Source organism: Ursus americanus, chromosome 5 (genome assembly GCF_024610735.1).
Source record: "Ursus americanus isolate L20-20 chromosome 5, mUrsAme1.1.p, whole genome shotgun sequence".
In the NCBI taxonomy this organism is placed as follows: Eukaryota; Metazoa; Chordata; class Mammalia; order Carnivora; family Ursidae; genus Ursus; species Ursus americanus.
Genome location: NC_142131.1, coordinates 1,281,473 through 1,307,155, shown reverse-complemented (window position 1 = coordinate 1,307,155; position 25,683 = coordinate 1,281,473). Strand labels below are relative to the sequence as shown.

The 25,683-nt window shown below is 40.8% G+C and overlaps 1 long non-coding RNA gene across 1 annotated transcript in view; it reads right to left on the bottom strand.

Annotated features, from left to right (window-relative positions):
- Nucleotides 1–25,683, bottom strand: part of LOC123779320 (uncharacterized) — a 124,395-nt gene that overhangs the window by 58,246 nt on the left and 40,466 nt on the right. Inside the window, exon 4 of the long non-coding RNA XR_006776168.2 lies at nt 12,802–12,950. This is a non-coding gene — a long non-coding RNA (uncharacterized LOC123779320). The remainder of the gene's footprint in view (nt 1–12,801; nt 12,951–25,683) is intronic.

Below are 25,683 nucleotides of genomic sequence, written 5' to 3'. Positions count from 1 at the left end.
CCAAATGGTCTCCTACCACCCTACCCCTTTCTAGCGGGAAAGCTTCAGTGGGGGGGGCATCACCTGACAGAGAGGAGCACCTCTCCCGTCACTAGTGTCAGTTCTGATTAGTACTCAAATGATACTGGCTGCTGAGTAGTCTAGAAATCACCCCTTCTTCCACTGTTCTGGATATCTCCAGTGCAAAGAACAGGGTCTGCCACATAGGAGCTACTCAATAGGTTTTTCTGAGTAAATTGATGGATAAATGACCTATTTATTTTCCTTATTTCATATCTTTTACTTATACATTTTCCCAGAAACATTATCTATTGCTAGTTTAACCCAATAAATACCAGATATCTGAGTTGGTATTATCCACATTTCTAATGCCATTCATCAAGGGAAACCCTGACTGAACACCTACTATGTGGCAGAAATCCTTCTGGGCCCCAAAGAGACCCTCAAGGAGCCTGAGTGAGTTGGAGATGTGTTTGGACTTTTCCCCAAAAGCACAGATCCCATAAATAATTCACAAATAGGAAAGAAAAGAAATGCCAAAGAGATTAAATGACTCACATGTGTGCTACTATTCTTCAGGCTTAACTTGACTTCTTTTTGGCTTTGGTCATAGGGTCTGAAAGTTATTTTTATGAGCAGCTAAAGACATAAAAATAGGTACAACCATATGACAAGTTGCATAAGCTTGAGGAGACCTCTAAACAGACATGTAAATCCAAACCCCAAATAACGTATACTCACTGCCTACCATGTGTCAAACCCCATGCCGAGACATATACACACAGCCTTTCATCTAGTATCCAGAGCCATTCCATGGGCAAATACTAGTCTTTATCCCATTTTAGAGATGGCATAAGTTATGAAGAGACTAAATAAGCTGTCCAGAGGTACACAGCTGACCGGTGGCAAGGACAAAGGTCATCTCTGGTCTTTCAGCCTCTAGAGTTCAGGTAGTAAGCACTGCACCATCTACCTTATACACATATAAGTCTAGCATGCTTAACTTCTCTAAGATTACAAATTTTATGCTAGAATATCCAATATTTTAACTAGAACAGTCTTTGTACTTTTTTGTCTGCTTAAATTTTTCTTCCCATTTCATGAATTGGTGTAAGTTGCTATGACAACACTCATCAGCCTTTTCCTTCCTCTCTATCATACTCTTGTCTGACTCTGTCATTCAGTCTGGTGTGACTCCTGCAAGTGACTGAACCCAAGATGGGCGAGGGTTTGCCTGGCCACATTTCAGGTGAGCGTGATTTACCTGTTAAGCCTCTTTACTTCATCCGCTCAGCACCTTCCCCTGTTCTCCTAATGCCCTTGACTACCGGTCTGTCACAGAGCCGCTGGGTCCATTTACTGACCCTACCAATGGGGTCATAATCTATTCTTTCTTTCTGTTTTTTTTTTATTCTTTCTATACAATAAAAATGATCGATTCCTCAACTTTCTTGAAGGATATAGATTTGTCTCTCTTCTTTGACTCTGCACTTTCATGGACAAACTTCAGAAAGGATTGAGATATTTTCAATTTCCTGCCTTTCCAATATCCAAAATACCTTAAGACTTTATTTGCCACACTCTATGATAAGTCGACATGGGACTATGTACCACATATCATTGTGTCCTTCAGAGTACCCAGCCCAGCCTTTTGTACCTAATAGTACATTAATAAGATGATAAATAAATGAAAAGATAGTTGGCTGGTGAATGAATAGACTATAAAAGAGCTGGTGTAGAGCAGAGGTGAAACAGAATCTAATTTAAGAGGTACCACTCATATTTCTTTCCTTCTGTATGGAATGCCTAAGAAATATTTGTCCATTAAGATTACCCATGTTTCCTATTTGGTTTACAATATTGTTACTATATTAGTTGCAATATATAAGACATCTACTATATATCAGACACTAGCTTGAGTACTTTTATAATTTTTAATTAAATAGCCCCCAAAATATGGGAGGTAAATAAGTATTAGTATCCCCTTTTTACAGTTTTGTAAAGGCAAGTTAGGCAAATTCAGAGAGGTTAGGTAACTATGGATGATCTCTTAGGGAATAAGAAAGAGAGATGGATTTGATCCAATGTCACTTTAATTTCAAATCTGAGACTTTGCTCTTTCCACTATACCACACCACCTCATTGAGAGAGTCTTATAAAAATATTCCTCTTAACGTTTGCAGGTGTTTTCAGGAGATGGGGAACTAGCATGTTGTCTTTCATCTACTACCACAGACTAGTTGACAAAAGCATCAAGCTATCTCCTAGCAGAAACAATGACCTTGTATAAATAGAATTCAGGACAGGTACATTTTGATGGGAGAAAGGGATGTTTAAGAAGATTTAAATAAGTGTCTTCCCAGATTAACAGGGGAATGAGTCTATAGTTCAAGGCCCTAAATGGCTAAAAAGTGATGACAATCAACGACCAGAAGAGACAGAGCCCGAAGCCAAAAGAAGGAACCAATAGGAGACTAGGGCAGGGAAAGAATGGGTGCTGAAATAGGCTTTCCTACTTCACAAGGGAGAAGGGGCAATTTCCCAGTTCTCCCCTTTCCCCATCTCTGGCTCTGATTATAGGAATGGTACTATTATTGCAAAAAGACTAACAAAGTATGAGAAGATGAGAGAAGTAGGACAGACTCCACTCTGAAATAATACCAGCTTTTAAAGTTACCTAATGATGGATGAGGGCATCTTCAATACAAGTCAAGCCACAGATGTACTTTTAAAAACTAAAAGCATGCCCAGCTTGAATTAGGGGATAAAGGAACGCAAACATCCTTAGGCATCAAAGAGTAAGATGATTTGGTGGTCACTGGTACTTTCAGATTTGAATTTATTGATAGGGAAAAAAATTGAAATGGAAATAGCAGTCAGATGCAAGAGTACGCACTCAGCTAAGGGAAGTATTCTTACTTCAGATCCAAGGATCACCATAATGAGCCTTCTAGGCATGATGCTGGTAGGTCTTTAGCTCAAGTACTTATTGAAAAAGGGAGTTCTCAGCCTCTATCCCTCTGCCTAAGGCAGAACATTTCCACCTTAGGTGGGTAGAGAAACTTGAGAAGCTTAAGTGTATAACTTTCCTGGATATGAACTTAGGAATGTACCCAACATCACTTTCAGGGAGTGGCCTTCCTATTTTTGCAAAAATCTTGTTTTTCTTTTTCATTGCTTCTCTCGAACTATGCAATCTGCATTAATAAAAGTCCTATATATGGTGACAGATGTTAGCTAGACTTACTGTGGTGATCATTTCAGAATACATACAAGTATCAAATGATTATGTTGTACCAAAAAAGTCTTTTAACTATAGGCGTAGCTACCCATGCTGACTGGCTATAGTGAATGCAATGAATCCAGCCCAATGCCCTCGGATTCCTTTGACATGTTCTGTGTGCCTTTGTATTGGTTTTGTTGTGCTGTTGCTTTCTGTGGCCTTATCAATGACTTTTCTTTTGGGGACCCCCTCAGGCTACTGGGATACACACACAGGGAGCTGGACACGCCTGAGAGTTTGCATTTCCCCAAGGGTAGTCCTAACCCAGTGACAGATGGTGCAGGATAGTGAGAGTCCAGCTTTCTGGTCTCCGGTCAAGGAAGCCCTACCTTCCATAAACTTGGCCTGAAGTCACACCATAGTCTCCTCTTCTCTTACAGTACTTTTTCCCCACTTCCTTCCAGCTTCTCCTGGGATTACTTCCTTAATAAATTATTTGCACATGAATTGTCATCTCAGAGTTAGCCTCTAGGGACCCTGACCTAAGACACCAGCCAAATAAAATCTGGCTGGTGTGTTTTGGGTAACACTGCAAAGAAGGCAATCACAGACATACAAAAAGGGCCCAGCCCGGTCTTGGGAACTGGCTCAAGAGCACCTGGGTCTCAGTCAGTGCTTCTCTCCCCAGCACACCTCCATGGCACTTACGCATAGTGGTCTGGTATCTTTTGTGTGTCATTCCTGGCATCTATCTGCCCCATTCCCCCAATGCAGACAGCCTTCCCAAACTTCAGGCAGCCATGTCCAAGGATGCTTGAGTTAGAAGCAGAAGACTGGTCACCTAGGTGTACCCTTTCACGTGAGGTGTGTGCGCACACACCCCCACACCCCCACACACCCTGTTAAGTTGTAAGGTGCACGTGTGAATGAAGCTGAGGGGGGAGCAGAAAAAGGCTGTTTATGAAATACACAGAAATGTACATTACTGTAAGTTCTTTTAAAAGATTTATTTATTTATTTGAGAGAGAGTGAGCAAGAGTGAGTGGGGGGAGGAGCAGTGGGAGAGAATCTTCAAGCAGACGCCCCCCTGAGCATGGAGCCTGCCTCAGGGCTGGATCCCACGACCCATAAGATCACAACCTGAGCCAAAACCGAGAGCAGGTTGCTCAATAGAGCCACCCAGGTTCCCCTTCTGTAAATATTTTATACTTGAAAGTATGCTAGTAATTACATACTACCAAAAATTTGTATGAGAAAAGAACTATTTAGGCATGCCAACATACAACTTTCAGTCGTCTTTCACACAGGTGTAACTACTTTATATTCTAGTTGGTTGATTAAGAAATAATCCATCTTGCCTAAGAAAGGTATGTGTGTGTCAGGTGAGTGAGCAAGAGGTAAAGGGAATTGTGGCCTTTTCTTTCCCCTTTACTATAGCGTGAGTGAATATTTACATGTTTCTTGGACCTTCCTTAAACTTTGCAGTACAGATAATCACTGAGACCACTCAGACCCTGTCTTCCAATCCTTCCATTGCTCTTCTGTCAGGAGATGTAACACACCAACCATTAGTCACATGAACCCTATGGCCATGGTTCTCAAACATTTTATCCCATAGTAACCCCACAACCCAATATACCACCACACAGCCTCATACATAAACACAAACACAATCAAAAAAACATTTTGTGAAATATTTGTTCTTCTTACCTGTGATGCACTCTATTTTCCAATGTTTTCTGTTATAAGTGAATCTATTTCATTTTTAAATGCAAACAGCAACCAACTAAATTGATTTCAGGGCCCATTAGTGGGTTACAACCAGTGCCTTGGGACATTAAGGACTTGCATATAAATGCTAATATTACTAGAAGAGTTGCCCCTATAAGTTATTATCACCCACTAACACCTTGTTGCGCATCAGCTCATTATTCATGTAACAAACGTGTTTTGAGCACCTGATTCATGCAGGGCATTTTGCTGGAAGCCAGGAAGGATACAAGGGAAGCACCCACCCTCACCTTTAAAAGCTCACTATCAGGGTCCTTAGTTGCAATCAATAGAAACCCATTTTGGATGATAAAATATATATATTATATCAGCCTCTTTATATATATATAATAATGGGAACTATATATTATATATAGTATATAGTTATAAATATAACTAAAAGCATTTTACAGTTACACAGATAGATAGATAGATAGATAGATAGATAGATAGATAGATAGATAGATAGCTTTCCCAGGTCTATCAGAAGAGACAGAGAACCAGGTACAGAGTTGCACAGCCAAAGCCACAATCATAGGCACATTCTCGAAGTGGTCCACAACTGCCCCTGCTGGCATTTCAAGCTGCACTCTAGATGGCCAGCACTCTAAGCCAGCCCAAGACCCACTGTCATTGTTGTCCTGGGAGAGTCCAGATATTGAATGGTGGCTCTCCTTAGTACTAGGTGGAGTCTCTTATCCCCGTTTTTCTTAAACACCAGCTCTTGAATTAAAGTCTGCAATGATTATACCTGTTTGAACTTGGACCATGTACATTTGCATGGTGACTAAGAGCTTAGATTCTGGAATCAGATTCCTTGAGTTCAAATCTTGGCTCTTCCAATTACTTGCTGTGTGACCATGAGCAAGTTACTTTCTCTCTCTGTGCTTCAGTTTCCTGAACTGCATCAATTTGATAATAGTGCTTACTTCACAAGATTGTTGTGAATTAAATGAGTTACTTAGAAGTGATGATGTCTATTACTATGAGGAATTAGGGAAGGAAATATCTGGAGATTTCAAATTTTATTATGGGAGATAGACTGAGCATTCAATCAAGATTCAAAAGATGGGTCTTTCCAAACCACATGATAGCAGGCATAAAAGAATGACCAATATCCATACGTAACCTGGCAGACTACTTTAAAAGAGGAGTCAAGTGATGCTCTTGGGGGTCAGGGCTCTGAGGGAATGAAACCCAGAGTAGAATGAAGAGGAAGGATTATGAAAAGGTCTACAGCTTTGGGGGCTCTGGACTGGAGAAGCCCAGCTGCCAGCAATCTTGAGAGAAAAGACTCCGGGAGAAAGACAATGTGGAGAAAGAAGGAAGGATAAATGCCGGGGGCTTCTTGACTTGACAATTTTGCCATGGCTACCCCTTGTTCCTTTCCATCTGAGATAATATGGCATTCTGGAGTAGCAGTCTTCAAATATTTTTGGTCATACATCCCCTAAAAGAATTTTGCCAACTATCTGCACCCCACAGATTTTGAACATCTAGCATTTTTATCATAAAATTAAGTAGTTAAAAAGGTTGTGATTTCTGGCATATAATATACATGCTTTAAATTTATTTTCCTCCAAATCTTGAAGTCTTGGATTTAGCTTTTTTAATTTATAGAAATTGTCATTAGGGGAAAAACAACAAAGTTCTCAGTTTCAAATCAGTTGGGCAAAACAGACTTAATTTTTGTCAGAAAAAATATCTGGCATGGTATCTGAATCAAAATGCATGTATTAATCTGTGTTCTTGGTTAACCATCTGACTTCTGAATCTCAATTCTGAAAGAGATAATGGAAGCAAGGAGCCTTAAGTTTGGAACCTGATGAAATAATGTGTTTCTCCTAAAGATTTTCCTATTAGAAGCGCGCGCGCACGCGCTCTCTCTCTCTCTCTCTCTCTCTCTCTCTCTCACACACACACACACACACACACACACCCCTATTCTGGAGCAATATCTAACATGGCACTCTATAAATCATTATATGTATATTTTCCATTAGGATAGATATAATAAATGTCTATGTTTTCTATCTAGAATTAGAACCAATCAGGGCTAATATGGTCTAGTGGGTAACACTCTTCTCCCTAGCCCTTCCCCAATAAAAGGAAAAGGATCGTTTAGCAAATGGTAATTGTATCTTAGATGATACACTTATTTCTATTGTCTTTGCAAGTAGAAATAACTCCATCACATGCTCAGCGCTAAACCAATCACAAGCAAGAGGAGTGGGATTGCCACGAATGACTTATACAGATTCCGATGTATTGCTGAGCTAGGGTCAGCATGTCTGTCCTAAGGTGCACACTGAAACAGATTAGAGTTCCTTTTAAAAGGAAGAGAAGGAAAGGACTACTGGGTTGACTAACAGGTAGCTAGCTGTGAAGGCTTAAATTTTTATGGGATCCTACAATGCCTTTGGTTCCAAATTAATCTTGGCAAAATATTGCACTTGTAAAATGACATGAATATTTTATAAAGTGCTATGCCTTTTGGAGCAAGTAGATAATCCAAAACGAGGCAAACCTTAAGATAGTAAGGAATTTTGCCAAAGCTTTTTAAAGAGGAGAGCCAGTGGGTTAAGGAGTGAAGGAGTCCTTAGTCCTCCACCTACCCCAATGGTCGGCCTCGGGAGCCAACACCAGCAAACCACGTCTGCAGAGGTCTGGCCTCCAGCTAAGGGCCTTTCCTCACCACATGCTCTAAGGAGCTTGTGCTGGCCACAGATATTTAGATGCTTTTAAGCTACATTCCCTTATTGTTGTCAAGTTGATGTTTTTAAAAAAATCTTTCTTTTTCTTAACATGTGCATGACTGACACAGAATTCTATAGGAAATAAGAAATCTGCACGACAACGTTCACAGTTTCAGGGCTGGCAAAATCCTTAGGGAATCAATTCTGTGTACTAGAACTCCTATGTTACTCAATTTGTCAAGGCATTTCCTGTGTGGCAAACAATGTTTTCCACTCCCAGTCATTCACTTATTCCTTGAGTGATTGGAAACTGAAGCCCTTAGGTAGACCCAAAGCTAAATAAGTGAGTGAGTGAGTGAACCAGGGAGGGAAGGAAGGGAAGGAAGGGAGGGAAGGGAAGGAAGGGAGGGAGAGAAGGGAGGAAGAGAAGGGAGGAAGAGAAGGGAGGGAAGGGAGGGAAGAGAGGAAAGGGAGGGAAGAGAGGGAAGGAAGGGAAGGGAAGGGAAGGGAAGGAAGGGAAGGAAGGGAAGGGAAGGGAAGGGAAGGGAAGGGAAGGGAAGGGAAGGGAAGGGAAGGGAAGGGAAGGAAAGGAAAGAAGGGTGGGAGTGAAGGAAGGGAAGGAAGGAAGGGAAGGAAGGAAGGAAAGGAAGGGAGGAAGGAAGGAAGGAAGGGAAGGAAGGAAGGAAGGAAGGAAGGAAAACCTACTAAATGCAAAGGACCTAACCAAATTCCTTTGAACTAAACAAGTTTACCCTTCCTCCCAAGAGAGGCAGATTATTTTTTGCTTTTTCCTCTCCCTTCAGTTCCCTTGAATTTGTCTCAGGCAGTTGTCCAGCAATTGTAAAACTCCATGAAATGACTAAAACAGATTGAAGCTGAGGCATGACAAACTGCTGGGGAGATTCACTTTGGGCGAGCAATGCTGAAAACCTGAATAGCTCTGCAGGTCTCAGGAGCATAGAGAGGCAAGAGCTATGCCTTCTGTGGGGCTCTAATTTAGCAAGACCATTGAGGAGTATGAAACAGAGGGGAAATAAAACATAAGACAACCGGTTCAATACTAGACCATTTAATACACAGCTCAAGATTTCTTTTTCAATGTTAGGCTTCCATAAAGACAAATGGCAAATTCTACTCTGTTACTAACCCCAAATGAGAAGAATGGAGCCCTCCCATACCCCTAATGATAGAATAGTTCCCTTATGAGTGGTAGATTTAGTTTAATCTCTAACCCCTCTCTTCTAACAACACTGAATATTATTAAGGTGTTTTGAGATTACATTTTCTGAAATTTTTTACACTTTTTACTATAAAGAGTTTTATGTAAAGAACAACTGAGGGGTTCCCTAGACTTGACTTTCTGTCTAAAGTATAAGGCTTTATATTCTACAAAAGGCGTGATGGGGCCCTGTGCAAATGGCATGGTGACTAGAAGACCATTATGGGAAGAGCTGAAGGATCCACAGTAAGCTACCTGTTCATTATCGACACAGTAGTCATCTCCCGTTATTCCTTGTAAAGGGAACCCTAATCTGTTTCAGGATCACCCTCGGGGCACATATCCTGACCCCCAAGTCTACATAAGTCTACCTAAGTCATTCATGGCAATCCCACTCCTCTTGCCTGTGATTGGTTCAGTCTTGAGCATATGACAGAGTTCTGACCTCCTCGCAAGACAGGAAGCCACCGAGAGCGCCCAGGGAAGGTTTCCTAATGGAAAAATCACGTCACAAGAAAGATGCAATCCATTTGTTCTTCTGGATCTTGCTGTGACTAGACATGACAGCCAGTATTTGTGCAGTCATTTGGCAACTATGTGCAGAACTAACCTGAACACAAAGCCAAGTCAATGAGCATGGCAGAACAGAAGATGGAAAGAACTTGGATCCTTGATGATGGCACTTATCTGCTGAACTAAATCATCTAGGCACTGCCCTCTTTTGCCCCTTCTCATATCCTTGTTATTTAAACCTTCTGCGGTAGCTTTAACCTATGTCCACAGTTCTTTCATTCTTTTCTGTATAGGAGGTGAAGCCCAAATCTCCTCCCCTGAGTGTGAGCTAGACTCAGTGACTCACTTTTTTTTTTTTTAAGATTTTATTTATTTATTTGACAGAGAGAGCGCCAGCCAGCGAGAGAGGGAACACAAGCAGGGGGAGTGGGAGAGGAAGAGGCAGGCTCCCAGCAGAGGAGCCTGATGTGGGGCTCGATCCCAGAACGCCAGGATCACGCCCTGAGCCAAAGGCAGACGCTTAAGGACTGAGCCACCCAGGCGCCCCTCAGTGACTCCCTTCTAACAAATAGAATAAAGCAGAAGGTACACTATACAACCTCAGAGACCAGATCATGAAAGGCACCATGAGTTCCTCTTCCCTCTCTCTCCCGATTACTCATGGGGGTTGAAGCTAGCTATCACACCATGGGGACACACAAGTAGCCTAAGGCCAAGTACACATGGTGAGGAACCGAGGTCACCAGTCAACAGACAGGTAAGTGAGCCATCTTGGAAGCAGACCTTCCAGCCCCAGTCAAGCCTTGAGATTTGCGGTCTCCACCTACCTCCTGACTCCAACTTGGTAAGAGGCTCTGAGCCAGAAAAACCAGCTAAGTCACCCCTGAATTCCCAACTCACAGAAACGGTGAGGCATTTGTCATTTTAACCCACTAGATACTGGGGTAATTGTTGCACAAAGGTAGATAGCAGAGACACTTTTTAAGATTTAGTCTAACATTTTCAGACAAAGGTGCATTAATTGATAAAATGTTCTGAAAGACTGCATTCTAGAACAAGAGAATTATAGGGTTCTCTGGTTCATTCTCCTTCTTAAAAAGACTGTATAATGCTATTTGAGCTAAATAGACATCTTTCTCCTAAGGCCTTCCAAAAATGGAGGTAACAGTTGCTCCAGGGCCTTACTTTGCAACCATCTGGTGAGAGGCTAAAATCCCTCTGGTCATGATTTAACAATTGCATCTCACTGTGTGCTTAGAATCGAGTAGTTTTCCCAAACTCTCTTACAGAAAAAGTATCCTGCATGATATTAACAGATATCCTACCAAATAAGGGAGGGGGGGAGGTAGAAAGTAAAAATATACACATAGCATATTAAAGACTCTGGGGAAGTCTTTCAGCAAAAAAATCTACTTAACTTTTGTTTAACTCAGAATTTCTCAAATTTAAAGTGACTAGAGACAGCCCCCTCCATCCTCCTTCCCCCAACAAAAATACCTGTGTTTCTTGAGACATCAGTGTCCTTCAGAACACAGGGAAACATGAGTGTGGATGAGAAACAGCCATCACAACACATTGAATGAATGTATTAACATGAATGATCAAAATAATCCAGCACTATACTCAAAATATCATAGCCATCCTACAGAGACACTGCCACATCCACTATCTGAGTAATCCAAAGTATCTAAATTTAGACTTGGATTTCAAGTCAGAAATGGTACAAGTCAAGAATTACCAATGTGCAATCAGTAGCAAAATAAGACGCACATTTACTCAAAGATGAGTGCTTCTCCCCAAAAGGATTAGTTTCTTCTTTCTCATTAAACAAAACAAAACAAAAACCTGTCCCCTCTCCTTTTAAAATTTTGGTTTTAATATTTCAGGTGAATGAATGTTTCCTCTCACATATTTGGTATAAGGGGAAAAAAACCTCTTACAGGGAATTTTGAAATATCGGTATCTGGTCTATAAGACCCCAAATTAGCATACCAATGCTAGCTAAAAGTCAAGTGATTCACCAGTGATACAGCCAGTACAGCCAAGGAAGCCAAGTCCTCTTGGCCGGCAATGCCGGTCCCTGGATTCTATCCTTCTATTAAGCCCCACAAACAAGTGAAGGAAACCTCACACCCCTAACTAAGTAGGAGGATCACCCAGCAGTCGGCTCCAACCGGACAATGTCACGTAAGGTAGATGGTTCTGCCCTGGGGCGGGACCAAATCTGACAAGCCCAGAATGCCTCTGACTTCTTAGTATTATAACCGCTTGCCTCCTAAAATCAAACCACCAGCCATTTAAGACTTCAGCAGAAATGGGATTTATGGAAAGAAATATACGCACGTGGGTATGAGAGGAACCCCACACCCTCCCCCTCCATCCCCATGGCTCTGTCTTGGAGTCCCACTGCTTTACCGTGCCCACTGCAAGGAAGACTGCTTTTTAAACTCCAATCAAGTGAGGACACAAATGCTTTTTCTTAGCCTATCATTTAGGAAAGTATTTGGTATCTAAAAAGGGATCCCCCAAAGAAAATAAATCAAGTAATTGTGGAACAATTTTTGAGTGGTCAAATTTCAAAAGGATGGGGTTCTGAGGCTACAACTGTGCACTGACCCTAATGGCTGGTAAATCCGTTTAGACTCCTTCCTGGTTTCTTCTGTTAGCTCTCCCCTTACATGGTTAGCCCATTACATATAAACCTTCATTGAGAGTGTATTGCCATCTGGGTCAAGGACAAAATGACTACATTCTTTCTCACCCACACCCATCACCCCCAATTGTCCAAGTTCCATATTTTCTCTGATGGGAGAGATTCTCATCTACACCTGCCCTAACTTCCCATATCCAATTGGTCTGCAAATCCACGAAGGGTATTGCTCAGTCCCAGACGTCTAAGAGCTGAAGGGCACCGGCACCATTCATTTTCCTTTGCTTGAGGGAAAGATGGACATTGCATGGTAGACTGCATTCATAAAGAAAACCCACAGCTACTAATCTAGAAGCTAGGGAAGGCTTAGATGGCCTCCGAAACCAGAGAGGGTCCATGAGAGGAGCTGCCTTAGCCGTCCTCGGCCCTCGAGCCTGACGCAAGTGGCTCCAGGACTTTTCTTTGACTCTGAGGAGAAAGAAGCTGTGCCTGCTGCAGTTCTAGAATGGGAACCAGTCCACACTGCCTACTACCTTAAGCAGTGAGCTGCTTAGTGCCTGATTTATGTGAAACCCAATAGAGGTTTATCCCAGGTGGGACACTGTGCCAGTCAGTGCAAGTGGCTGAGCAACCTGGAGACAATACAACTGTCTTGGAAGGACAGAGAACCTCCTAGGGGAATAAGCAACAACCCCCGGATGAGGGAGGCAGTAACTTTAGCCAGACTTACCTACACAACTTTGAGAGGCTGGAGAATAGATCACCCACATGGCCAGATGCTGCTTTGCCTGTGGGAGTTACTGTTCTCAAAGAACACATTCTGGATGAAGACCCAAATCCTGTTGAGGTGGGTAGGTAGGACGAGCTTGAGAGGGCCACCTAGAAAAGAAGGAGTACTTATGTAGGATTTCTTTTGGGGGTAGTTTTATTAATTATTTTTCTAGAAGAGAAATGTAGATGTACAGTATTTTTTAAAAACTAACTATTTCCCAATATTTTCCCACTTTCCCTTTCCCTACCTTACACTCAGAGCAGCCAAGCTGTGTTCATAACCGCATGGGAGGGAGGTGACAGCAGCAAGCAGAGATAAAAAGAAGTATTCCAGTCAATCCCCAAACACAAAAAGAGAAAAGCTGTTTATTGAGTATAGGAAATAGGACCTTAGACAACACCCCAGAGATCTCCATACCCCAGTATTGTTTGAACTTAGTAGAGAACACCGAAGGACCTGGAGGTCCAGGAGCAAAAGAACAAGACCATCTCAACACTGACCCACAGAGACCAAGGACTGACACTCAGAGGGGAGGATGGGCATTCCCAGCAGCGGAAGATGCTGTCCAGACACATACAGGCTTACCTCCTACTACACTGTCATACTTGCTACACATGTACTTTGAAATGTAGCTACAAATCTTGGGGGATGAGAGAATGAGGGAAGTTTAAGTTTCTGCCATCTCAATGAAATAAAATAAAAATTAGTTGAAATATGGGGGAAAAATAAGATCATACCTGGTTTGAGGGAAGATTATTCCTGCACCAATTACATTAAAAATGTAGACTACAATTGTACTGTCCACCCCTTTTTCAGAAATGTAAAATGTACATCTTAGAATAAAAGAGTATAATCTCCTTTCTATCATTTTAATGGTATGCCCAGGCACATGTGAATAAGAATCTATATCAGTTTCCTGCAGCAGCCATAACAAAGGATCTCAAACTAGGTGGCTTAAACCACAGACATTAATTCTCTTATAGTTCTAGAGGCTAGAAGTCAGAAATCAAGGGGCCAGCAGGGCCATGCTCTCTCTGAAGGCTCTAAGAGAGAATCCTTCCTTGCCTCTTCCTAGTTTCTGGAGGTTGCTCGCAATCTTTGGTGCCCCATGGCTCAAACACATCACCCCAATCTCTGCCTCATCTTTGTCTTCCACACTATTCTCTTCCATGTCTGTCTCTGTGCCTCTTCTCATACAGACACCAGTCACACTGGATTAACGAGTGTGAGTGACCATCTTAACTGATTAGATTTACAATTACCCTACTTCCAAATGAAGTCACATTCTGAGGTTCTGGGGATGACAAGAAGTTGGGGACATTGTTCAACCCAGTACAGAAGCCATTGCCATGCTGCCCTCACAGCTGTGTCCCCAGTGCACAACTATGTATCCTCTTAATTCCCTGCAGAGACAGCAGAGACCAAGGGACAACTTTTGACAATTTTTCTACTCAAGGTGCATAGAAAAGTCACTGAAATATAGCAAAGAAATTAAATTACAATCCTACTAGCCTTGACTTCTTTCAAAGTCAGCAGCTCCAGGCCCATCCAGGTATCTCCCTGACTAATTCAAGAGCTGCTTCCATGGACAGGAACCAACTTATTCCCACCAATGGAAATATTCTTGACTCTTTGCCCTTGGAAACTAGTCTTACCTGAGGCCCCTAGAGAATGGTTTCTCCTTCCCTATGGTCCAGGATCTACTTCCCCGTCATTTTCTACTCTAGGACCAATTTCTTTATAAGATAACTGGCAATAGTAATGCCCCTTCAGGAGAACAGTACCTTTCACCTTCAGAGGAGAGTGGCCTTACGTAATTAATTAATTAAGGAAGAAGGTCTTGTTATCATCCATGACATAATTACAGCAGAGCTTAGAATTTGTACTCCAGTACGCTGAGGTTTTCAGTTTTAAAGGACACCAAAAATTAAGAAGAGAACTTTATTTGGTTAACTTCGCAAATCAATGTAGCCTCCCGGAGTCCAGGGGTCCTATCTGTCTCTCTCACTAGAGTAATTCCCACAGTTAGGAGAATCCTGCATGTGATAAGTGTGTTTGACCACAACTCACTGAGCGGATGAATCAAAGTTGAATTGTTCAAGCCTTTTCAACGCTTTTTATGATCTCCTCCCCAGCATAAAGTAATGACCACTCCTACTCTCCTTTTCAAATACAAAGTTCCTGTACAGAGCTCTCAACATTTACTCCATTTACTCCCTTCTTCCCCCACAAAATCGTCTATTACCTAGGGAACAAGTGTCCAAGTAAGGCACAGCTATTTTACTACATACAGAGTAAAGAAACATTAACCATCCTTCCTCCCAAGAAAAGCAACAAAGTTTTAGGAGACATAGCTCTGGTTAAAGATAAAGCAGCCATGTAAACCACAAAATAGAACTCTTGGGTAACTGAAGGACCCGTCTATTTTCCCCAAACAAAGGAATAATGTCTTCCCAGGTCTCCAATTCTATCTAGAAACACGTAAAGGGCACTTTTCTGTCTTCTCTACTCCCATCCTTATGCCCATCTCCCCCTCCTCCCACCCTACCATGTAGGTCTCCATCTGGGTTGGCACCAGCCTCTCACCCACACCACTTGTGGGCTCAATGGGCCTACCAGTCTGAGGCTCCAGTTCACCTTCCTGTTTCAGATTTAGGTTGACCAAGGCTGACCTCTGACTTTTTTTTTTTTTAAGATTTTTTTTTATTTATTTATTCGACAGAGATAGAGACAGCCAGCGAGAGAGGGAACACAAGCAGGGGGAGTGGGAGAGGAAGAAGCAGGCTCCCAGCGGAGGAGCCCGATGTGGGGCTCGATCCCATAATGCCGGGATCACGCCCTGAGCCGAAGGCAGACGCTCAACCGCTGTGCCACCCAGGCGCTCCTGACCTCTGACTTTTGACCCACTTTTGACTTCTTAGTCTTCCCTTTTGAAATGCTGTTTGTGCTGACTTCTGCACCCATTCTGGCTGCCCTGTCCTGCTCATGTAATCTAACCTCCGCATCTATCTGCCCCTCTGCCTTTACACTCCTCTCTGGCTCAGCTTTCCCTCAGAGTTTCCCCTGGCCTTGTGTCTGTCCAGCCCTTCTTAGATTACCAGTCACCCTGGCTGTAGCCTCTGAGTTCTTGTAGTAACACACTCATCCCTGGCCATCCTCCCCGAGGGCGCCAGACTTCTGTCCCTCACTATCCGTCTCACTGGATGCTCCATTTCTTTGTCCATACTCCTTGCCTGTGATACGAAGACCTTCACAAACAGATCCTTACATCCTCTCCCAATTCTCCTACTGCTGCACAAGAGGGTCATCATATGGGTCATCGGATTACCGAACAGTATTAAATAGTATCCTATAAACCTAAACTATCCAAATCTACACTGTGAGGTATTATTGCCAGTAACTGCATCTGATTTTTGTCTTATAATAGATTACGATTTTAATTCAATTTAAAAAATTAATCTTAGCCTCTGGACAAGTGAAATTTGAACTTAAAATTTTTCGAAGTTCACTTCCTCCTTGAGAAAGAACAGTATATGAGCATTGTCTCTGTAAGAAGACAGCCTTGTTGGAGTCTTGAATCTGCCACTTACTCTAAGTATGTCTTCTAGAGCAAATGATCTAACACAGGCCTCGTTTTCTTCATCCACCAATTGGGAAGGAACTATTTTTAACCTCAAAGGCCTATGCTAAGGATGAAATGCCTTCAAACATGTAAAGGGCTGAAAACAGAACTTAGAGCATCAAAAGCCTTCCAGGAGTACTCGCTAGCATTATTATTGTTCCTGATTGAAGCCTCCATCTACCGCAGTCAGCAGCCCGCAGATCATACTCTCTGAGCCTTTTGACAAAACAATTAAGAAAGATGGTGTCTCTGTAACAAATATAAAGAAGCAGAGTCTACAGTGGAGGGAAAAAAAGAGTGGAGCCCCACTGTCAATACCTTACGGTGCCTGGAAAAGCAGTCTGGATTAGTCCATCACTATAGAGGCTCTGATCTCACTACCTTACTCATAATCTAAACAACAGACTCACAGATCTTTATTTTTGTCAACAGTACCTAGAAACCGCCCCTCTCCTCGCAACTACTTTTATTCCTGACAAAGAGTCCACGGATCTGTCCTCCAGCACAGCATATGTCCTAGCAAACAAAACAAATTCCTCACCAAGACCGATGACTACTTCTCCTAGCACACAGCTGACACATTCAGTAGGTCAAAGGGGCAGAGATTCCAGCCTTGTCCCTTTTGGAATGATGGGGGAAAATGTAAGAAGCTCTCGTTTCTCACAGACACATGACCATCATAACCAAAGTACCAATTTCCTTTTAAAGACATTTTACAGTAATCAGCATTTTCCTCAGACGATAGAGTCAATCCTCATTATTTGTGGATTTGCCTACTTGCTAAAATTTATTTGTAAGCCCAAAATCAATACTTGCAGCACTTTTGTGGTCATTAGTGGCATGCACAGAGTGCAAAAAATTTGAGTTGCCCCATGTGCAAGTTCCCAGCTGAGGTCAAACAAGGCTGTATTCGGCCTTCTGTTTCCGCTCTCACACTGTAAGGAGGTATCCTTTTCATGATCCAGTTAGTGCACATTTTTCACAGTTTTGTGCTTTTTGTTGGTGATTTTGCTGTTTAAAAGGGCCCCAAGAGTAGTGTCAAAATGCTGTCTAGCGTTCCTGAGTGCAAGAAGGCTGTGATGTGTTTTACGGAGAAAATAAATGTGTTAGATTAGCTTCTCTCAGGCCTAAGTTAGAGTGTTACTGGCCATGAGTTCAAAGTTATTGAATCAACAATTTATTAAGTAGAATGTTTTTATACAGAAGCATACATAAAACAAGAATGTCTACTGATCAGTTGATAAAATGCTGTGACCAGCAGTTTGCAGGAAATCAACCACGCATTTTCCTTCCAGGCAATGGTTCAGTATTCACTAATTCCGTGTATGTGGCAACTTAATAAAAACATAACTACAACATGTGTACAACACAGAATATAACTGCAACAATGGAAATCAACCATACGCCTAAGTTTGAATTCATTCATTCCGAGAATTCCCATTACTAGCCACTCTACAAGCACAGTATAGGTTTTCATAATGAAGCTACTTCTCCAAAGTAAATTCACTTGTTACACAAATTGAAAAGTTGATTTAAAGCATCCAACCTTTTATGATAAAGCTATCTAATATACCTCACCTGAAAGAGGACTTGAGATACCAAGAACAGAATTGAGTTTAAGGATGGGGATCAAAGAAAAAATAAAAGGAAAAAACGTTATCAAAATATTATCCCCTTTCCCACTTCCTGATTTGAAGGTCACACCCTCTAGCCTGTCAGCCCACCAGGTAGCTGCTGTCCTCCCCCTGCTCTCTCAAGCTGTGGAAGGCATGAGGTCTATGGACAAGGGGGTCAGAGTGTCTCTTTGTGTATCTCCTCATGTTCCAGGCTCACAAGAAAAGAACTCAGGGGACTTATAGCTCCCTTCCCTTACAACTTACAGAAGCCTTGGAGGGACGAACAAAAGCAGGTGTGACTTTCCCTACCACCTACTACCAGCTACTCCATCACAGGATGGGCCCTGGCTCTGAGAGAGAGAAAAGGCCAATGACTTAGTGCAGAGACTGGGAGTATTTAAAACTACCTTCACTTTTGACACGTAATGCAAGGTGTGGGTCGGAAGGGAGTCCTGAAGACCATCTCTGGCACCAACTTCAAGTTTGCATTTCCCCAAGACCACCCTCAGGTTCAGTACTTTGCTAGAAGACTCAGAGAACTCATTAAGACCATTATACTCATGATTATAGTTTGTTCTAGTGAAAGACTATAGGTCAACAAGTAGCCCAGAAGACGGGCACACAGGGCAGCGGTCAAGAGTTCTAGGCATGAGCTTCCAGTTGTCCTCTCCCAGTGGAGTCGTGAAGATAGTGCCTCTTTCTTCCGGCAGTCACATCTGACGATATAGAGAGCATAGAGAATTGCCTGCCAGCCAGGGAAACTCACTCAATGTACACTGCCATGTATATTTATGTTTTATGAAATGAGTTTCTTTTTTGGGATAAGGAACAAATGGATTCCCACCTCAAGGATGTTGCTGGGAAAAACCAGAGTGACTATGGGATCCCCACAACCTCTGGGTTACAAGCAAATAAATGGACATCAAACTTTCCTTTTCCAAAGCAACTGCAAATTGTGAAGGAGGAAATCACCAAAAATCATCTGGGAATTATCAGGCTTATTTTCTGGTTGTTTGTCTTGTTATAATCAAGAGTTTAATACCTGAAGTGAAAGCTCAAAATCATTTGCTAGGGCTCTTATATATAACACAGCACCATAGAGTGGGTGGCTTAAACAACATAAGTTTTTTCCCTCACAATTCTGGAGGCTAAAAGTCTAAGATCAGAGTGTCAGCAGGGTTGGTTTCTTCTGAGGCCTCTCGCCTTCGCTCGTAGATGGTAGTCTTCTCCTTGTGTCTTTACGTGGTCTTCCCTCTGTGTCTGTGTCCTAATCTCCTTTTCTCAGAAGGACACCAGTCATATTGGGATGAGGCCCACTCTAATGACCTCATCTTAACTTAATTACCTCTTTAAAGACCCAGTCTCCAAATACAGTCACCCTCTGACGTATTGGGGGCTAGGATTTCAACATCTGAATTTGGCGGTGGGGGATACAATTCAGTCCATAACACTTTTTACAGTTAATGAATACAAAGCTGGTATTAGAATTTTATGACAGGACATCTAGGAATGGGATTAATAGCTAAAAGCCTTAGTGATTCTGGCATGGAACATGGCATACATGTCTCAAAAGTAATTTAAGACGTTGACCTAAGAGAATCCAACCAATGGAAATGAATCTTTACATTCTGTTATTGTCCACACAGATTCTATCCACTTAGTAATATGTTCCTTCCTAAATGTGTTCAACTTTTATATGAACACAATAATACACTCACTACTGTTCACTCTGTACCACGTATGGACTCAGGATTTGACTCTTGGTATATTCAGTCCAACATTTGGTAGACTAACAAAACTTTTTTTTTCTTTAGTGTTAAGAATACCTGTGTCAGAGATCAATTCTATAAGGCATTATCATATTCTCATAAAAATCATTTTATTAACCTAGCCTCAAAAAAGACATTTTCTTTACTTTCTTAATGGTAGTCATCTTAGGAAAAACTGTTGGCCAGCATTTGACAGCTACTTGTTAATGAAATTTTAATTCTGACGCTTACTATAAAATGCTTAATATCATTTAATATTTTTATTGAGAATGACATCAGATAACACTAAAATAAAAATGACTCATATTTGCTTCAATTGTGGGTATTCTGCATCTTCTCACTTCAGAAAGTCTCATGAGATTTGCGTTCCCATCTGATACGTGAGAGTCATGATCACATGTGATGGAGTCATCACTCAGATCCCTGACGCTGGTTAAAAACAGTCCCTAAAATAGGCTCTGTTGCTTTTCCTGGTGTCTTGGCTGCATTGTACTAATCTGCAACACTGCAGGTGTCTTTCATTTGTGGCAGAGCAGTTTGTGCTATCAAATAACGGCAAGTGAGCATGTTCTACTTTCTACGCAGCTTTGACAAGTGGTCCCCCTTTTCCATCTCCATTCTGTCCCCTGGTGAATTCAATACCAAGTTAATAAAGCACCCTACTATTGCTCACTCTTCAACAATAATAATAGCTATCATTTGTGACTATACACTAGGCTTCAGTTATGCTTCTTTTTGTGAAATACATTCTGCTGGCTAAAACATTCTCTTCTAGCCCACAACATCAAAGACCACTTTGATTAGGAGGACTTCCAAATTGGTATTTTCAGCAATGAGGTCTCCGAGTTCCAAACCTGTTTCTTTAAGCCCGTACTCAGATTCAGCAAGAATAAAACTCACTTTCAATGAGTTCACCTCCCCTGCCATTTCTCTATTTACAATAATCCTTTGTTGCATCGAAGTCCCAGTCATTATGTACTCAAAACCTCAGAATCATTTTTAACTCTCCTTTATCTCTCTTACTTGATTAGTTAGCAATTTCCACCTTTCTCTCAAAGATTTTTATTACTATTTGTATCTATCCCTATATCTCTATTCCAGTAGATTAACACTCCAAGACAAGAACTCTCCCTTCTAAGTTTGGACTCTTCATCTATGTATTCTCTTCATTCATCAATGTTTACTTTTCACTTCTACCAGAGTAATCATCCTAACATACAACTCTTATGTCATTTATTTCCAAAATAAAAAAGCTTTAGGGTATACATAATCAAGTCCAACATTTATCCTAGTTTTCAGTGTCCTGTATGACCTGATCCTATTTGCTGGAGTTTCTTTTGAGGACCTTTTAAGTAAGGGGGAAAGGAAGAGAAGAAAGGATAAAAAAGAAAGGGAAGGAAAGTGAAAAAAGAAAGGTAGAAGAAGAGAGGAAAATGAAAAAGAAGAATATTTTTGTTGGAAATGACAGACACCAACCTCAAAATAAATTAGCCACAAAAATGAAATTGTTGACACATATAACTAGGAATTTAAGAGACGAATTTGGCTTTGGAATAGTTGGACCCAGGGTCTTACATGATATCATCAGGACACTGTGTTTCTATTTCACAGCCCTGTTTTCCTCAGTATCTGCTTTATACTCAGTCAAGGTTTCTGTAAAAAGATGGAAAAGATCTAAACCAGTTTAGCAAGTCCATTTAGACAGCATTAGCTTACTTTAGACCCTGTGACCAACTCTGAACCAATCACTATGACTAAAGACAAGTGGTATGGTCATTAATCTGATCTGAAATATATCCCCATCCCTGGAGTTTCCTAGTGTGAGCCCTATCTAAACCAAATGGACTGAGAGTGGGGGAGAGCAAACTCTCCAAAGACACTGTGATAGTGACATAACATGCATGTATGTAAGAAGAACTAAATTTCTAAGAGTTAGTGAGCAGAATAACTAACCCATCTGCAACTGCCAATTCTACTAATCATCCATTGGAGATCTTGTCAACTTAATTCGATTTCCTTTGTGCTCTAGTTTCTTTCACAACAAAATAGGCATAGAATTTATGCCACCAGCTGCTCCCAAAAAAGACAAGATCCTCAAATGAACCTTGACAAAGTACTGCCAACATCACAAATTACAAATGTTTATGGAGTGAAGTATGGGTCTTACACTGAAGTTCTTCAAGATGTTAATTTACACATGTATAGAGCTATGGATTTTAAAGCACTTTCATGTTGTCTTTCTTCCTTTTTTTTTTGTTTCTGCTTATTCATTTATTAAACTTACATCTTAATGAAAGGAAGAGGTTAGTTGAAAGTTGGTATAAGCACAATGAAGTTTCCAGGAGAAAGATATATGGCTTTTCCAATTGCTTGTACTTACTAGTTTTTATTTTTGTTTTTGGCAGAAGTTTTATACAGGTGTAGAACAAGCAATCCTACAATTTGTATGGAACCACAAAAGACCCCAAAGAGCCAAAGCAATCTTGAAAAAGAAAAGCAAAGAGGTGCCTGGAGACTCAGTTGGTTAAGAGTCTGCCTTCACCTCAGGTCATGATGCTGGGGTCCTGGGATTGAGCCCCACAACAGGCTCCGTGCTCAGTAGGGAGCCTGCTTCTCCCTCTGCCTGCCACTCCCCCTGCTTCCGCGTGTTCTCTCTCTCTCAAGTAAATAAAAAAAATCTTTTAGAAAAAGAAAAAGAAAAAAGAAAAGAAAAGAAAAGCCAGAGGCATCACAATTCTGGACTTCAAGCTGTATTACAAAGCTGTAGTCATCAAGACAGTTTGGTACTGACACAAAAATAGACACATGGATCTATAGAACAGAATAGAAAACCCAGAAATGAACTCACAACTATATGGTCAATTAATCTTTGACAAAGGAGGAAAGACTACCCAATGGAAAAAAGACAATCTCTTCAACAACTGGTATTGGGAAAACTGGACAACCACAAACAGAAGAATGAAACTGGACCACTTTCTTATATCATACACAAAACTAAATTCAAAATAGATTAAGGACCTAAATCTGAGACCTGAAACCATAAAAATCCTAGAAAAGAACACAGTCAGTAACCTCTTTGACATCGGCCTTACCAACTTCCTACTAGACAGGTTTCCTGCAGCAAGGGAAACAAAAGCAAAAATGAACTATTGGGACATCATCAAGATAAAAAGCTTCTGCACAGCAAAGGAAATGATCAATAAAACTAAAAGGCAGCCTACAGAATGGGAGAAGATATTTCCAAATGATACAACTGATAAAGGGTTAACATCCAAAATAAATAAAGAATTTGTCAAACTCAACACCCAAAAAACAAATAATTCAGTTAAAAAATGGGCAGAAGACATGAACAGACATTTTTCCAAAGAAGACATACAGATGGCTAAAAGACACATGAAAAGACACTCCACATCACTCATCATCAGGGAAATACAAATCAAAACTACAATGAGTTATCACCTCATAGCTGTCAGAATGGTTAAAATCAACAACACAAGAAACAACAGGTTTTGGTGAGGATGTGGAGAAAGGGGAACCCTCTGGTACCACTGGTGGGAATGCAAACTGGGACAGCCACTCTAGAAAACAGTATGGAGGTTCCTCAGAAAGTTAAAAATAGAACTACCCTACAATCCAGAAATTGTGCTTCTAGGTTTTTACCCAAAGGATACAAAAATACTGATTCAAAGGGATATACACACCCCAGTGTTTATAGCAGCATTATCAACAATAGCCAAATCATATTAAGTCTTGTGTGATCTCAATAACACCACCATGAAATACAGCTTTTGTTTTATATACAATGTATTCGTTTCTCAGGCCATAGTAAAAGATAGTCCCCCTGAGAACTTCTCAGCTGTCATGTGGAATTGGTCATTTCTCTCCCCCCACTCCTCCTATCCTCATTCTTTCCTGTAAAGTCCCCTGTGAAGAAGGCATATGGAGGTGCCTCAGCACCCACCACCTCTGTCAGAGCTTTTTTTTTTTTTTTTAAGGGGCTGACAACTATCCAGAGTGCAGTGTATCTCCTCTTTACTTCCCAACTAAAAAATAAATTCCCATTGACCCCACCTCCACCCAAAGAGTAGCCCCAACTTCCTCCAAAATTATTTCTGCTCTTCCTTCCAATCATAAATCCTCTAGAGTTTTGTGGTCAACCAACTGGGAAGCCAAAATCAAACCCAAGCGACCGAGAAACACATAAAATTTCTTGTAATGAAGAAAAGAAAATGCTAATCTCCACACTATTACTCCAAATATTTTTCTACAACATAATTTAGCTAATAAACTTTAATTCTCCTATGGCAGTGGCTATTTGTAATATTCAGAAACACAGTTTATAGTTTAAATGTCCTAACAAGCATGCTCATAGCATTTTAAAAGGTATAAATTTAAAGAAATAATGTAAAACTATGGAAGTTCCTATTTTTGTATTTCTTCCTCCACAGTATTTCATAGCTGTCTGCACACAGTAGCTACTTTAAAATGCTTTCTTAACATTAATTAAAACATTGTCTTTGGACATCTAAAATGCCAAACTTGCTAGAGAAAAACTTCTTTAATTCAGACCACATTAATTCAGATTCTGTGCTCTTTCAGTTAAGAACTGAACTAAATTGTCTACCCTAGTACTATTAATAAGCAATGTGACATTACAACTATATAATGTAATCCTAATAGATATTAATTGAATGTTGATTGGCAGTGCAAGGAATTATACTGTTTTATATTATCTTATTAAATCCTTACAACAAATCTATGAAGTATTTATTTTAATCTGTTCTTTACAGATGCAAAAACTAAATCTCAGAGAGAAACCACCAAGATGGTATCTTCAGAGGTTAGAACCTAGCTACAAACATTAGGTTCTTAATCAATACACTATACTCTTTGTCCTTCTAAGAGATGGCTGCTTCTCGTAATAGTGCATTAATGTGGTAATTTTTATTTTTTATACGTACCTTAACATAAGGCATCTTAGCAAGCATTATTTTGATAGCATATTTTAGTCATGTACATCTGAAAGTAATGAAACAAATTTCTTTCGTGATGTCTTTTAAGTATATCTTCTTATGAGTTGCTGAGACTTTTCTAGATCCCTTTACACAATTTATTACTAGTTCATGTTTACACTCTATATCCCATACCAATGACCCTCATTCTCATTACTCATAATTTCTAATTCAGTATTTGCTGCCATTTCAGTTTTTAAGAGCCCTATTAAATTCTTCGAATATCAAAGTTACATTTGTTGGAAAACACATTTGTTAGTCCCACATTTTAATAATGAAGATAAATTGCCATCAAGAGAGGTAGGAAACTAATCTTCCCTATAAATCCAGAAATATTTAATTTCCCACAAAAGCCTTATTCTAATAATCTCATCTTTCCTGTAATGCTATTTCCCCAGTGGGAAGTTCAGGTCAATGTGTTCCACAGTTTTTGGACAACTTTGTGTTTTGGATCAGAAATGTATGGCAGTGAACAGCTGTGGAGAAAATAGAATGCAGTGTGCTGGATAAACACTGGCCAATTCACACTGAAATTAATTCTCAGTGTTTTAGCACAACAACCATACAAAATGTATGCTTCCAGCCTTTGTTGTAACTCAACCCTGCTCATATAGGCTACATCAGAGATGCCCTGGTGGTATTTACTTCTATGTCAACAATCAGTTGGCTAGGATCTGTCCTGGATATTTCCATTCTATCAAGTTCAGAGACTCTTTGTCTTATGTGCCCAGTAGAGACAAAAACAAGAGTCCTTCCCAGACAGCTGTGCCTAAGGGCCATGCAAAAGTGAGGGGAGTCCAAGGCATGTCTTCATGGAAAAA